The sequence below is a fragment of the Mauremys mutica genome, chromosome 5 (genome assembly GCF_020497125.1).
Source record: "Mauremys mutica isolate MM-2020 ecotype Southern chromosome 5, ASM2049712v1, whole genome shotgun sequence".
Classification (NCBI taxonomy): domain Eukaryota; kingdom Metazoa; phylum Chordata; order Testudines; family Geoemydidae; genus Mauremys; species Mauremys mutica.
The window spans coordinates 96,083,725-96,098,522 of NC_059076.1; positions in this window are offsets into that span (position 1 = coordinate 96,083,725).

Below are 14,798 nucleotides of genomic sequence, written 5' to 3' on the forward strand. Positions count from 1 at the left end.
GAAAATAGAGGGAGTCCTACTGGTGGGGGTTGGGGGAGGGGGAGATAGAATGGAGGGGGTGAGGGGAGTGCTGTAGAAAAAAAGTTAGGCAAAGGAGTTGGAGAATTCCATATATTTTTACTAAGCAGTATTTTGTGCCGCTGCGTAGAAAATTCTCTCAGTATTAAAGGATGAGTGAATCTTGCGGAGTCTGAGATTTTATGAACCTCTCGAACTAGTTCTTTTGGGTTTGCAAAACCTACATAATAGCCTGATCCTTCTTTCACTTACATCAGGTTTAACTTGAGTGTAGTTACTCCCAATTTACAACTGTGTAAGACAGAGAAGAAACAGGCCCATGATGTTTAGGTTTTGATTAGAATTCTTCCTTCTCTGGTGCCTTTCCTCTGTTTTGTTTTTCACTCTGTCTACTCTCCTCCTTTTTTCACCATTATTTTCACTGGATGTTTCCCTTTTGCACTGTTTCTTGTAGCCTCTCCTAACCAGAATGCAAACCCAATAGTGGTTGAGTTCAAGTTAAATGTTCAAGTGGCTTTAAAATGGCAAAATGAGTTTGCCATCCTTTCTATGGTTACGGGTACAGTACAGCTGTAAGGAAGGGAAATCAGTTCCTTTGGGAAGTAGTCATGTCACATAAATAACTAGGAAAGTATTCCTCTTGGGGTAAGGTGCTTTTCCTCTCGCCCCATCCTGTCTTAAAAATGCTCAATAGCAGTAAAGTGCTCTCCTGAATGGGTGGAGTTAAGATGTGCTTCCAGGTAAGTATTTGGATTTCTTGGATGAAATGAACTGTTTAAATCTACCAGAGGTCTTGTTTATCAATTTCCTTTCTGCCATACTGGGTAGACGATATGCTGATTAAAAAAGAATTGCCTGCACAAACTGCACCTGGGTAGCTAAATGAACTTCTCTGCAATTGACTATCAAAAATAATAGGCCAGATTCTCAGCTATGCTCTGGCATATCTGGGGATATGCTTGGGTGGATTAGTCCTCAGATGGAATAGAGTGATATAACTGACTCCTAAGCCACTCCTTCAGGAGTCCTTGGCATAGGGGATATGTTAGGGGCAGAAGAGGTATTGCCAGCACTTTACTGCGCTCTGGCAATGACCAGCAGACAGATGGACCTTTGGGGGCCAGAGCCAGCTTGAGTAGATTAGAATGTTCAAGAGGCTGCCCTAAACTATTCTGGGATCAGAGTCAGTGTAAAAATGCCCCAGAATGAGGAAACTACAATTGGAATCTTTGCAGCCCTTCTTCCCACCTCTATCTCATGGACACAGGCTTTAGCTGAGAATCTGACTGTGTAGTTTAAAAGACTTTAGAGACCATGAGAGGTAAGAACATAAGTGCTGCCAGACTGGGTCAGACCATGGTCCATCTTACCCAATATCTTGTCTCCAACTGGGGCCCATTCCAGAGCTTCATCGGGGATTATGGAATGATTCAACCTTGTCTTCCACCCCCAGCTTTTGGTTGTTTAGGGTCACCCCAAGAATGGTATATAATACCGCATGTAGTATGGGTTTCGGTTCATCAGGTCATATTACATTAGACTGCACAGAAATTGACTTATGTGAATTTATTATCATGTAACATAAAAATTTTCTTTCATTTTTTGTTTCACTGGCTTTGCCAAGCAGCCAGATGCCGTCATTTACATTTTGCTTCTTTACATCTTGCCCCCAAAAGGCCTAATGCGATTTTTTACAGTATAAGTGTAAGATTGCTACACTTCTTAGAATACGACAGCAGCTGCCACTGCACAAAATTACAAATGCAGCATGTGCACTAATTAGCTGTCTGAAGCTGTTCTGAATCCTTGAGTGTATTTCTGGGCATGGTAGCTTTTGCTCCCTAATTTAGTCACCGTATCATAATCACCCTATCGCCCACGTGCACAAGCCATAATCGATTTATCTGGTTAAACTAAGAGATCACAAAAAACTAACAAATACTAAAATATTTCTAGCATAATGAACAATGTAATTTCGGTTTGTTTGGAAACTGCAGCATTTGCTTTGAAAGTTACTAAAAATGAGCTTCACTTTCCAGTCTGATGAGGAGAGGAATTATCTTCATTTCTCATGCATGGCTTTAAACAAGTCACTAGAAACAGCTGTCTTCCTTTTCCTTCCACCTCCCTATGTTGGATGTATAATCAGTACATTGTTCAGTGGGATCATATGTTGGATCAGGCTGGTTGACCAAGATGATATGAATATGAATCTTGGATTCCCTGCCAATTCCTACTCTGGTTTGAGAAAACCTGCAACACAATCATAGAAAATTAACAAACTTACAAACATTCAGTTCCAACCTTCTGGCAAAGAGAATGTTTTGGAGGAGAATGTTTAGGAGTTTCTCAGAAAAGTGGGTTTTGGGGGCTTTTTTTTTTTTTTAAATCTCTCAGGGTACTACTTAAGCACCTGCCAACATCTGCATGGTTGCATTCAAAATGAGATATGACAATCTCATCATGAGGTTAGGAATAATTTATAATGCTGCACTACGTTTTTGTGTTAGGGCATTTGAAGAAATTACCATAACTAGCTTTCCAAATTACATAAGGACAATGTAAAGGGAAAGTTGTTAATAGATTTTTTTTTGTTACTTTTTAATCTCATAGTAGAGAACTCAGAAACAGCATAGAGGCTGCAGTGTAATCAGCATTAGCATGTTATGAACCGTCTGTAGTTCAGAGGCACACAAATAACTCAAAAAGAAACATACCAAAAATATACTAGAAATCTTTGGCCATAGGTTCAAAACTGGCAGCTTAAATTGTATGCCCCCAAATTGCTTATAATTTCAGCGACCAGTTAAACAATGCCCTCTTCTGCTTTTTTTAAAAGTAATACTACAATGATTTAAAAACAATCAACCAATCTGATTTATAAAGTCCAGTTTATAAATAGTAAATAAAGTGGTGTTAGAAAGTCTTTAAAAAAATCAGAATATTAGAAATCTAGGGCTGGTCTACACTACAGAGTTAGATCAACTTAACTACATTGCTCAGGGCTGTGAAAGAATTGTTCTGTTGCATCTCTTGGAGAGGTTGCAGCTGTGCCGCTGTTGCCTTTCTAGTGTTGATGTGCTCCTGGTCAAATCTTTACTAAGTGCTACCTGCTAAGAGACTGTCCACAGACATTCATAAGGTGGGTGAGGTAATATTTTTTATTGGACCAACTTCTTGAAAGAGACAAGCTTTTGAGCTACACCTTGCTCTTCTTCAGGTCTGGGAAAGGTATTCAGTATAACAGCTAAATACAAGGTGGAACAGATTGTTTAGCATAAGTAGTTAACACACATTGGAAGGGACCATTCAAAGTGAAGTTTCCTGTTAACACCCTTTGCAGTCATGGGATTAAAAAGGAGGGTGAGTGGGTTACAGATTGTTGTAATAAGCCATAAATCCAGTGTCTTTATTAAGACCACTATTATTAGTGTTTAACAAATTTATGAATGTAAGCGCCCAGGCTTGTCTTTTGAAGGTGTTGTGCAGGTTTCCTTTGAGGATGAGGACTGAGAAGTCAGATATGGAATGATCATTTTGTGAAAAGTGTTTGCCCAAGGGCTACAACACTGCATAGACATTGAGGTTAATAGCAAAACTCCAATTCATGTCAGTGATGCAGGTCCAGACCCCTAAAAGTGGGCACCAGGCCAAAAGGCCAGTAGAATCTCAGTCCACAATGCTCATCCACAGTGATCACACTTCATCATGTAGTCATCTGTAGTCATCTGTTGTCATTGGACCCTGTGGTGGCCATTATTACCAGGTTTCACTGCAATACTGAATTGAGAATAACATAGCAGTAAAATATTAAAATAAGGTATACAATAGCTGAAGATGTAAGCCTAGCCCCCAGTCCTTCACTGTGATTCATGTGGGTGGACTGCAGCATCCTTGGATCACAAACAAGAATGGGGCCATTATCTCTTACTCCTCCTCTTACATATGCTCTTTGTATATTAACATCCTTTGAGGGTGTCAGCAAGCATATGGACAAAGGTGATCTAGTTGATATAGTGTAGTTGGACTTTCAGAAAGTCTTTGCCAAGGCCCCACACCAAAGACTCTTAAGCAGAGTAAGCAGTCCTAGGATAAGAGGGAAGGTTCTCCCATGGATCAGTAGCTGATTAAATGATAGGAAACAAAGGGTAGGAATTTATGGTCAGTTTTCACAATGGAAAAGGTAAATAGTGGGGTCTCCAAGGATCTGTATTGGGACCAGTGCTGTTCAACATTCATAAATGATCTGGAAAAGGGGGTAAACAGTGAGGTGGCAAAGTTTGCAGATGATCAAAATTTCTCAATATAGTTAAGTCCAAAGCTGACTAAGAAGAGTTACAAAGGGATCTCACAAAACTGGGTGACTGGGCAACAAAATGGCAGATGAAATTCAATGCTGATAAAGGCAAAATAATGTATATTGGAAAAAGACTGGGACTGTTTAGTTTAGAAAAGAGATGACTAAGGGAGGAATAGGTTAGAGGTCTCTAAAATCATGATTGGTGTGGAGAAAGTGAATAAGGAAGTGTTATTTACCCCTTCACATAGCACAAGAACCAGGGGTCACTCAGTGAAATTACCAGGCAGCAGGTTTAAAACAAAGATAAAGAAGTACTTCTTCACACAATGAAGAGTCAATCTGTGAACGTTGTAAAGGCCAAAAGTATAACTGAGTTTAAAAAAGAATTAGATAAGTTGGTGGAAGATAGGTCTATCAATGGCTCTTAGCCAAGGTGGTTAGGGATGCAACCCCATGCTCTGGGTGTCTCTAAGCCTATAACTGCCAGAAGCTGGACTGGAGGACAAGGGAATGGGTCACTCCATAATTGTCCTGTTCTGTTGTTCCCTCTGAAGCATCTGGCACTGGCCACTGTCAGAAGACAGGATACTAGACTAGATGGACCATTGTTCTGACCCAGTGAGGACACTTTGTTCTTAACTAACATGATTGTAAATGTTAATGTAGACAAGGAAGAATCTTAATTAATGGGGATTAAAAACCAAGTAGCAATTGTAGTGCAGCCAAACCTAAATAAAGGCTAATGCCTTGGAACACCTTGTAATAATACAGAACAAGCAATGGCAATTATAATCAAGACTTTCATAGTATTTCTAAACTCTTAAATTATGTGTCAATAACTTATTCAGATCATTTGGGAAGAGAAGGGTTAAGACTTACCTTCACTTTATAATCTTGTTACAAATAAGTTAACAATGCAAGAAGTGGGACAGCACCTACTCACTGAAGTAGAAAGAACTTAATGCAAAATGTGTATTAACAAGTGACAGTTAAACAGACCAAATGAACGTACATGTCAGAGGTTTCTTAAAAAATGCTAAAAACTATGCAAAGGTAAAGCAATTAAATGACAATAGCATGACTCCTCCCTCAAAAACACATCTTACTTATGCAGAGTCAGATGCTTCTTTTACTTACACTGGTTTTGCACTGGTGTAACTACACTGAAATCAGCGTAAGTCACATCTGATTACATTGGTGTAAGAACTTGATCCAGAGCCAACATAGGTCAATGGGAATTTTTCCATTGACTTCAATGGGCTTTAGATCAGGCCTTAAGTAAGAGAAGAATCAGGCACATAGCCTCCATCTTTTGGAAAATCTGACAGACCTTAGTGGTTAGTATTTGCATTTGTAACTCTTCTTTCAAAATGAAAACAGAACTTTCTTAGCTTATGCTTTTTTAAATTTATTTTTAAAAAACAAATGCAGTTTCAAACTTTTCTGTGTAATGCAGACTTTTGGAAAGCAAACCTCTTCTTCACAGTCCATTTTCATACTTAGCTAAAGTGAAGTACTGAGCACCTTGATTAAAAGCTCCCTGCAGTGCTTAAATGTAGAGAATGGGAAAATGCAATTCTTTTCAAAATAAGTGATGCCTTTAAAACATGGTTGGCTTTCACTGTTGAATTAACAGATGTGATGGATATACCTTTTAAAATCTTTGTTGTTCTTTTTGTTTTGCTTTGTAATGTATAATTTAATGTACTGAGAGATTTATCTTGGACTTTCTAATATTTTGTATATTATTTCATTAGAAAAGATTCCAAAGCAAATCAGTCAACTAAAAAGTCAGCCTCACTGTAATTTGCTCAGATTTTTAAATTAAAATTCTATTCTAATTTCTTGTACAACAGAGAAAGCCATACAACTTCTTAAAAAATGAAAGAAAGAAAGAAAGAAAGAAAGGCAGCTGGAATCCAGATTCTGTGAACTAAGCATTAGCAAAGTGTCCAAATCTAGTCAAGAATTACTGAAAGATTTCTCCAAAGGGCAGCGTAAGTCCAGTATTTAAAAATGTTAACATAATCACAGACTCAATGTAGTACATCAGTATACCGTTGAACATCGAAAAAATGTTCAAATATTATATTTACTGATTTGTAAAAGAGACATTATGAAGGTGTACTTAAAAGCAAGCAAACCTAAATTTGAAAGGGTTTCTGCATTGATGAAAAGAACAATATAAAAGCTCAGTATAAATTATTATTATTGCCTTTGTATTTTTATTTTCAAAATCAAAGAGAAAGATGCCTAGATAAGAGAAATAATATATTGTACTATTACAATTAACCTTTGACTAATACATAGCTTGAGTTTGATTTTTGGCTGCTGCTGCTAATCTACTTCAGCATGTTTGCTCTGCATTTTAATAAAGGATATATTCATATTGTCTGTTGGAGTGAATACCCCAACTCACAGTGTTATTCTATTAAAAACAGACAAAGATTATCAGAGAGTATTTATTTTTGTAAAATCAATATTATTTACCACCATGTTTTTGCCATTAAAAAAAGAGATTGACTGGAGATTGATAGAAGAAGCATAAATCTACATGAAATACCCAGTTGGGGTTCTGAGCACAATACTTTCGAAACCGCTATGTTAAATTGAACACTGCCTGGCCTTGACGCTAATGATGATGGCTCATCTTCCTGTTATGTGAGGATGTAATGGGGGAGTGCTCAGAAGTCAGGAATGTTTACTTTTTACCTGCATTTCATCTGAAGTGCTTTCAAAGCATGAGATAGTTTGGCTGAACCTCATCACTACAAATTAATGTCAGAGTCTGCTTTGCCGTTGCAAGCTTGAAAAGCTTCCTTTATGTTAGAATTCATCTGATCATCAAAGGAACCATGAGTAATATATGTTCAAGAGGAAAAAAATGATTTATGTGCTTCATTGTTAACTTAGGTGACAGACATTGGTTGAGATTTAAAATATTTCAGATAACCATGCAGGTAACCACGGTTATTCTGGAATTTACATGAAAAAATGCAGTTTTGTTAAATAGTAATTACATACATGCCTTCGCAGATCATATGCCACTTATACTTTTCATGGAGCTCAGGTAAACTCTTGACCTTGCAAATTTCAGCCATGCCTGGTAGGGATGGGGGTGGTATACATGACAGAGTAGCGATAGGTTTGTTGTGGGTCCCTGAGTCACCCTGTCAGCAGCCTTGCTCAGGGATAGTGGGAGGAAAATGCTCCTAACTGGACCTCAGAGGTGCTACAAAAAGCATCATCATATAGCTCTTCCCTCCACTGTTCTTGTCACATGCCTCAGAATGCCACATGGGAGACCAAAGGCCACATCCACTTAGTGCACAAATGTCTGCATTAGCCACTCCCTCAGTCTGACACACAAGGGAACTAGGCTGCAATCCTGCTCAGCTGTTGCGTGGGTGTGCTCGGGGTGGGATGTACTCTCTGCTCCCTCCAACACATGCAGTGTGAATAAGGCAGGTTTTGCGCCCCCAAAAAGTAAAGTATAATTGTATAAAAATGTATTGACTGGAACAGTGGCTATAGCGGACTGAAACCAGAAGGGAAGAGCTCAGCACACAAGTCAAGGACAAGAGGGAGCAGTGAGGGAGTGTCACCTACCTAAGCCAGGATAAGAAAAGAGAGCTTGCTCTTTACTTTTAGTAGAGGATGGGGAGCTGTAGTACCCCTGCCCCTCTTTACTGTAACTCCTGGCATGTTGGTTTCCCACTGTTGCATCTCCATTTACTTCACTGGATTCTTTACTGTCAATCTGAGAAAAATCAAGCCTAGATTTTGTATCTAGGAAAAGGATTTTAAAATAAAACTTGAGGGTTGGTAAGTTTGAAAACCTTTTAATATAATCTACTGGCAAAGTTCACCTAGATAGCTTTTTCCGGTAAAATTAGTGGCAAGACACCCAGAGGTTGTACTGGCTCTGGTGTTTCCTTTTGATTGGTGTGATGATTCTGTGCACTTAAAACAACTAAAGGACCAAAAATCATATGCCAGGAGCCCAGGACTCATGAAAGTGCGTAAATCAACCATGCTGTGTGTGAGTGAGTGGGAGAATGTGGTTAAGGAAACAATATTCAGTTTCTGGCTCCCAAAGAGTTATTTTAAGAAATGTTATTTTGTGAGACCTTTGGGCAGGAGACAGCCTACAAACAAATATTTTTTTATGAAATATAAGAAAAACAAATATGGAAAATATCTTGGCAAGTGCCCTTTTTAAAACATTGTTTTCTGTTAATTGAATATACCCTTTCTAGCTCGTAATAGGAGGTCAGGAAGGATTAGGAGGTAGGATAAAAGACAATTATTTAAACATTATTGTTCTGCTTAATTTTGAAGCATTTCTCAGCATAAAACAAAGAGTGGCTTTTTAAAGTTTCCTAGTGCTCCAGACTCTGATAATTCCTTAAACAATGAAAGTTGGTGCCTTGATCATTTAACGTACTCATTATATTAAAAAGGGTAAATTCAGAGGTTTTTTTATTCTGATTTAACTTTTAAAATTAAAGCTCAAAGATCCAAAAATTAACAAAAGCTTCAGCTACAGCAACAGCTGAGGCCAGATTTTCTGAAATGCTCAGCATTCCCCATTAATTCTGGCGATGTCATTTAGGTGCCTACTTCTGAAAATCTGGTTGTCACAGGATAGGGTCAAACTGTGGCTTCCTCTCTGTTGGTGCACAGGGGTGGGGTTGAGGGTGCAGAAAAAGTTCCTTCCCCACCATAGGAGGTAGGCAGAATGCTCCCTCTAGCTCTGCTTGAGCACAAAGGGGGTTGGGTTAGCACAACCAGCAGCTCTGAACACCCAAAAGAAGGCTTGACTGTGTGAATTGGGTGACCAGGCTCCTGTCTCCACCCTGCACATCTGCTGTCCAGAGGCCAGCACTGGAGGGAATGCAAAAATAAGCTAAATTTAAGAAAAAAAGTGGTAGTGTGCTGAATGCTGCTCCTCAGCATGCTCCATGAGGAACTACACGAGTTCTCTGGAATCTGCACTGTGCAGGAAAAAAGCCTCCAGCTATCACCACACTTCACTCAAGTATTTGTGTTCAGTGTTGCACACAAGTAGTTAGCGGGTTTACTCACGTGCAGTATTTGCTTTCAAGGAGTGTGTCCATCGAAGCCACTTCACCTCTGTAGCCTAGTGCTTAGCCTGTGCTTTTAACATTTTAAAACTTTTTCTTCTTGATGCTTCCCATTTGCTTTGTTTTGTTGTTTATTTGTTAAATGAAACATCAAGGGGAAATGTTTTCTGATTTCAATTTAACAACAAACTGATATGTGAATTGTAAAGTCCTAGTGCAAATCATAGATAAGGGGAAGGTAGAGAAAACGTCTAGGAAGACTGGTTAAAAACCTGTTTTAAAATAAAAAGTAAACAAGTTAATTGTCCTTTGGCTGGATGGTGTTTAGTTAGTTAGTTCTTAACCAATTTATAGTTTTTCAAAGTATTTTGTCCATGACAGAGAAGCTAATTTTGTCTTAAAGAAATTTTCATCTTAGCGCTCCTCTGTGCATATTGGGAATAAGATCCAGTGAATGTCTCTGTTACTCTATTTTATATCTCATAGTGTAAGATGGTTGGTATCAATCAGAATAGGAAACGTTTAGCACTGTGATGTTATTCAGTGGCAGTTTCTTATATAGTTGAAAATAAATATTTTGAATACATCTTTTCTTTCTGAGCCTGTAAAGAGAGAGAGGAGGAGGAAAGAGAGGATATATATATATATAGAGAGAGAGAGAGAGAGAGAGAGAGAGAGAGAGAGAGAGAGAGAGAGATTTCTCTTCTCTGCATACTGCATGTATAAATATATATAAATACATACATCCAGGCTATGTAAAATAACAGAAAAGAAGAATATATCTAAGTTACAACCTGTCATTTACTATTAGTATATAACTTAGAAAATATTTTCCCTTTGCTTAAAAAATTATCCCTCCCTCCCCCAATACAAGTCCAGGGAAGTGCTGGTGGGGGTAGATTCTCACCCAAATATGTGGAACTTTAGGGCCTGCTTCAGCAGTTCATTTAAGCACATGTCTAAAGTGTAACATGCTTAAATGCTTTGCTGAATTAGAGATATAGTCAGGCATGACAGCCCCTTACAGTATGCTGACTCCACAGTAGGACAGCTCATCTTGGGGACCAGTAAGTCTTTTGCTTAAGGGGGGCAGAGGGAATCCACTTCTGCTTTACAGTGAGGAACTGCTCAATAACTGTTAGGAAAAAAATGGGAAACATTTTCCTGAAAACAAAACAAATATACAAAACATCCTGCCACTTTTGCAAAAATTATGACCATCTCTAATCCTGCCCTCAAGAGATCCTGGTGGTTAGTTCCCAGTGGCAAAAAGTCTAAGCAGAGGGGATATTGCAGTGGTACAAGACTCCCTCAATATCCCCTCAGATGGGGGAAATGCAACCACCTTGAGCATTTCCAAGAGTAGGCAGCATTGACCAGAAAGGGCAGCTGGGGATGCACTGATTCAGCACATAACTGCCAACTTCTGTTGGCAGGAATCACAGTCAGAGATTAAAGTTGCCACCCTAATGGAAACTATGAGGGATAAGAGACAGCAGTACTGCCAGCTGCACTTCAGTAGCTGAATGTACCTCTGGGAGCAGCAGACTGGGCTGACAAAGGGAGGTGCAACATTACAGTGGAGCAAGAAGATGGGTTCCTAAAGTTAGGCATCTAATAGCCCAGTGAAATGAGGGTGCTGTTATGAGAGTTAAGCACCTAGAGCTTCCCATAAAGTCAATCAGAGTTCAGGGCACCAAGCACTGGGGACACAAGTTAGTAGCAGGGCTGGACTGAAAACTCAGGAGTTCCCACTCCCAGCCTTGAGCTCAATCCACTATATCATGTTACCTCTCCCAAGCTGTCAATTAACTCCACTGATGAAGAACTATATGGAATACCTGTTGTAAACCTATACATTTTATTTGGCTCATTGACATCAATATTTTCTCTATGGAAATGTCAGGAATAAGACTCTCTTGTGCATATTTAGTAATGAACGTAAAAACAAATGTGCCCTTAAAGGTGTGTGTATGTCTATGGTGCGGGCCAGATTCACTGGTATTGCTTTGAGCTGCTCTGATGACATACAGTGGCAAAAACATACAATGGTTTATAACTTTGTTGCATCACTGGAGAAGTGCAAAGCAGCTGAAATGTACCAGTAACACTGGCCATTACATATTCACACACATTCTATGTGTGTGGTGACGATAGCCATATGATAAATGATGGAGCCATGTGATAAGTTGCACAGACATGTGACAGGTTGCATTTATCATGCACCCTTGAGCACTCATCTGTCCTCTGCCCACTAATCCATCTCCTGCAGGTTAATTCTAACATTTCAACCTCTGAGCAACTGCCAGCTTTTAAAAAAATCAACCAACCTGCCACAAAGATGTTTCTTTCCCCAAACTATAGAACTTCCTACCCCTCCCACTCTCAAATGACACTGATCAGAGATGCAGGCTAGGCAATATTCATTTCCATACCAGTGACTGATTTAAAGTTTGACACATTATGGCTATATGGAGCTAGAAACCAATGGAAAAGGCATATTCCCAGCCTTCCAATTGGACACAAAGCAGGTGCTTCTCACTCAGTGACATTTTTAAGTACAGAAAAGCTATTTTAGATAATATTTGATGGTGTTTTATTAGTTTTAACTTTTTCATTGCCTGTGAAGCCCTGTTCATGGTAAGTAAGGCACTTAACTTTACAGGTAGAAGGATACAAGAAGTAGTCCCAACACAATTTTTTAAAATGCCCTAAAATACTTATTTTTTTAATAAACTGTGGCAAACAAAAAGAGCACAATAATGTGGTGTGGTAGAAATGTGTCATTAGCACTCATGTGGGAATGACCTGAATAACTTCTCCCTCATGAATTTAAAACTAGTGAGTCAGGCAACCAGCCCAGACTCCTGTTGATAAAGCCTTTATACCATGCCACATTATCATGTGTTCCATATTAATACTGCAATATGGGAGGAGTGAGTCGGGGGAGCATCAAACCTAGATAGTCACCATGAAGTCTCATTATTATATTGGGTGATTTTAAATGTTAAGTTATGCCTAGTTTTCTGGAGGTGAAAGCTGTTGGGTTCTTTTATAATATTATTCATGCACATTTTTGTTGGAATGAAACAATGTGTCTGAAGGACTGGAAGAGTCAGAGGTTAATTTAGTTATTAGGCTAATTTGCATATGTTCCGTGCTGGTCACCTGATTATAATAATACAATCTAAGGTGGTTCAATAACTGTAAACTTGTTTTGCTATTGTGCAGCTTAGTTGTTACCTGCCTGTATTATGGACATCTGTGTATTTGGAAAATAAATCCGTCTCATAAGAAAGATTGTGCAAACTTTTCCTATTATATACCAATGTATATTGCTGATGTCAAATAAAATACTCTTGTGAGAGTTCTTAAATGCTGGTCCTCTGTGGTCTGGAGCAGTAGAAGTGCTGCTATAATCTTTGATATGGATCCCCTTGCAGTTAGTGTGAAAACTTCAAGCTCAGTGATTCATCCATCTGATGCTGCATGTGAACATATAGGGGAATGGTCTTCATCAGCGATGTGATGGATACTAATCTATTGTATAATACATTAAACTGGCACACTGTCCTACTGGCATAATATTATTATTAAGATGCTGCTCAATACATTAATCCGCTAAAAGCTAAATAAATTAGCCTGCATCTCTGCCAGTAACAGAAACAAGTAATTCATGCACTTGCAGCACTCATGTTATTCTGAGATATTTCTTCCTGTAAATGCGACCTCAAGTTCTCATTTTCTGTTCTAAGTACGTAAATTCCAACTGTGAATGGTGTTCTTCCTTATTACCTTACTATCCTATTGTGTTGGGATGCTGTGTTCTGCTAGGACCTGATCCAACCCCCATGAAACAAAAGATTTTCAACAGAGTTAGAGCTCAGGAGGCTGCATTTCAGTGGTGAATGTACATATACAGAGATATTTACAGTCAAATCCTGTCAATATGACCAAACGCCTGTGCAGTGCAGGCATTAGTCCATACTCAGTTATGCTGCTAGGTGTGGTCAGTAACAGAAATCTTCTTTTTGCAGACTTGGATGAAAAACATCAGGCCACCTGAATATGGTTCAAGATGTGTGTTACTGCTGCAGCCACACGTGCTTAATAGCTTTGGGACCCCTGTGTCCCTTTCCCTCTTTGGTCATAGTTTACCTGGCTGCATTGAGTAAATGTATATGCTACAGTGCTCTTGTGTTCTGTGGCAAGAAACTCTTGCTCACATCATGCACAACATTGCTTGCCTCCTATGCATACTATAACCTCCTTATGCACTGGGTTTCAAATCCTGAATGTCTTACTCAAGCAAGCAACGCCATTGACTTCAATGGGACAGCCTATAGGACTAGTCCAGCATCCACTTAAGTCAATGGAAAGCGCCCCATTGACTTCAGTAGATACTGGATCAGGCCCTTTGTGAGTAAGAAAAGTAAGAGTTGGCTCCTGTGTAGGTACAGGTGAGATTTAACACAGGTTGCAAAATCCTTTTGGGATTAAACATGCTATGTGCTATCAGAGTAGGATGCTTACAATGATTTATTATCACTTACCATGATTATTACTGCTTGTGATCGGGTGTCCACCCCACACTGACATGTAAGGGGTTAAGAGAATCCTAGAGAGGTGGTGTGGGGAAGCGACCAATAGGGTGGAAGTTGTAAGGAGCAGCCAATCTGGGCCTAGGAAGCCCATATAAGAAGAGCTGCAGGGCAGAACAGGGTCAGTGGTTGCTGAGTGTTTGAAGAGAAAAGACTGTGTTGCTAATAGACACAACCCTCTAGTACCTTGGACAGAGCAGTGCGGGCAGGGACCTGGGGAGTAGAGAAGGAGCTTTGGCTAGGCAGTGGCTGTGGGGAAGTGGCCCAGGGAAATGCAGCAGTAGTTGAGGCAAAGGAACACAGTAGGTGCGTGTGGTTCAGAGGCCTGGTCTACACTAGGCAGTGGGGTGTCAATGTAAGATATGCAAATTCAGCTACGGGAATACCGTAGCTGAAGTCGACGTATCTTATTCCGACTTACCTCCCGTCCTCACAGTGTGGGATCGACGGCCGCGGCTCCCCCGTCGACTCCGCTACTGCCACTCACTCTGGTGGAGTTCCGGAGTCGACGGGGAGCACGTTCGGGGATCGATATATTGTGTCTAGACGAGATGCAATATATCGATCCCCGATAAATCAATCACTACCCGCCGATACGGCGGGTAGTTTGGATGTACCCAGAGAGTCCCTGGGCTGGGACCTGGAGTAGTGGGTGGGCCTGAGTTCTGCCCTCCAATTTGCCACCAGGGAAGTGGTTGGACTATTGGGCTGCAAGACGCACACGCACGCACGCACACACACACACACACACAAAATGACATGGCCGGAGGGCCAAGCCACGAACAGGATGTT